This window comes from Corvus brachyrhynchos, unplaced genomic scaffold, assembly GCF_000691975.1.
Source record: "Corvus brachyrhynchos isolate BGI_N302 unplaced genomic scaffold, ASM69197v1 scaffold412, whole genome shotgun sequence".
Taxonomy (NCBI): domain Eukaryota; kingdom Metazoa; phylum Chordata; class Aves; order Passeriformes; family Corvidae; genus Corvus; species Corvus brachyrhynchos.
The window spans coordinates 1,132,083-1,134,183 of NW_008236761.1; the positions used below are offsets into that span (position 1 = coordinate 1,132,083).

The window sequence follows — 2,101 nt, forward strand, 5'->3', positions numbered from 1 at the left end:
CCCCGCACAGAGCTGGGCACAGGGAGGCGATGCTTGGGGGATGCAGGATTTTCCTCTGCTGCTGGGAATGGGTCTGGCGAGGTGTTTCATGCCAGAAGCATAAATCAGGAACAACCCAAGTTTTAAGCACCAAAGTGCTCGTCTGAAATAAATTTCCAAGTGGAGTGAACAGTCCTCTAGGTCAAAATCAAGGTCTGTCCTGGCTTCTGCCGGAATTAGAACTGTCCCGGGCTCTGGGACACGAGGTTGGATTATTTGGGAAAGTCAAGACACAGGTGATAGCTGAGGCTGGGCTGTTAATAAAAGATGCTTATTGAGTACACAGCAACCCTTAAGATACGAAAAAAATTCTATTCCAGCAGAATTTTCAACGTAAAGCCCTTTCCCCTCCTCTCCTTCCAGCGCTGGCTTTACTGTGGTAAACAGCAGAAGGAATTAAATTAATCCAGCAGCCCACTGGATGATCGCGAAGGAGTTGAACTGGAATCACCCCCTCAGCCAGGCCACACTCACAGCCTTGTGCATCCCGCCGTGCTGGTTATGGGGCTGCAAAACATCCTGGTGGTGCTGAATATTCCCAAAATCAGGGACATTATTTGGAAATCTGGCTGGGCCAGAGACTTTGTCCTGCAATGAGTCCAGGAAAAAGTTCCCTTAGGAAGAGATATGGGCTGGAATTTGGATGTATTGGGCTGCCTCTCCATACAGACACATGTCAGTTTGGAATTAATTGTTCTCAAAACTTTTCCATTGTGGTTTTCCTCTTGGGAAGGAAATGGTGCCAGTGTGGGAATTGGGGGGCTTGGTCTATTAATTTTTTTGTAAACCAGGGTGGGGTTTTTTATGTTCAATAGGATAAATTTGGGACATGCTGGGTGGAAATAGTGATCCAAAGAGCCAGGACATTGTTTCCAGCCAGAGAAAGGAGAGATGCCATGTGGGAATACACTCTGTCCCTCGCTCAGGAGAGCCAAATCCTGAATTTCCCCCCATTTTCCATAGCAGTTGGGCACTGCTTAATAAAATCTATGAACTTTGATGTCTCTGGTTTGTTTTTCCTCCAGCTCTGTCTGCAGTGGCTCCCCCCCCGCGGGGGGGGGGGCCCCCCCCCCCCCCCCAGCCACAGGCTTGGGTTTTGGGTAGGAAACCAAGGAATTTTTAAACTCTTCCCGCATCTCAGGAAATCCATGTCTTCCACAGGGGGTCTCCCCAGGTTTCCCGGTGCTGTGGATCTGTGGAGACAGAAGCTCTGGCGGTTCAGAGCTGAACCTGGGGACAGCTGCAGGTGACACCCCCAGCATTTGCTGTTTCTGTCATTCCCACACTCGGGACAGGTCGGCACCTGGTTAAACACCCTGCAAGTCCCTCTGGAGGCATTTTCCTTTTCTTGCACTGAGCATGTCCCAGTGCTGCCGCTGGAATCCTGCAGGAGAAATGCACAAGGAGAAATGTTTCCTTTGACATGTTTTTCACCTCCTCCACACCCATCCTTGCGTGTCCCAGGGGTGGGAAGCAGACCCTTGTTACCCCTGTCCCAGTTCCCTGATTCCCAAGGGAGGCATTCCACATCCATGGCTCAGGAAGCACAATTTACAGCGTGAATCCCCACCAAAAAAAAGCGCAGCAAAATACTTCGAACAGCAACGAGTGTTGTGAGGGAGTGAAGGGGGGGCGGGGGGCATGGGTGCCCTGCTCGTCCCAGTCCCTGCGTGAAGATCCACAGGAATTCTCCATCTCTTTCCAAAATACTCCTTTCCTGCCCTAAGCAGGGTGAGGGGCTGGTTTCGGTGCGAGGAGAAGGACGGGGCAGGGCCCCATGGAGACGGCGGGCGGAGGGCTGTGCAGGCAAGGCCGGGCCCCGCGGCTCCCCGCTCCCCTCCCGCTACCGGCCCGCGACCCTGCGCTCGCCAGGCGACCCGGGAAGGGTCTCCCGGAGCCGGGTTCAGATCCCGAATCGCCGTGAAGCCCCACCTGGCATATCCCAGCGGGATTCCCGTAGCGGCCTTCTCCCTCCCTCAGCCTTCGCGGACTACAGCTCCCGTCATGCCTCGCTGAACCACAACTCCCACCATGCCCGGCGGCTCTACCCCTGCTGTACTAC

The 2,101-nt window shown here is 53.9% G+C and overlaps 1 long non-coding RNA gene across 1 annotated transcript; it reads right to left on the minus strand.

Annotated features, from left to right (window-relative positions):
* Positions 1-289: 289 nt before the first annotated feature.
* LOC108444892 lies at positions 290-2,062 on the minus strand. The gene is made up of 2 exons (XR_001859608.1): positions 1,972-2,062; positions 290-1,423 (listed from the first exon to the last, which is right to left on the minus strand). It is a non-coding gene; the product is annotated as an uncharacterized LOC108444892 (long non-coding RNA).
* Between the last annotated feature and the right edge of the window lie 39 nt (positions 2,063-2,101).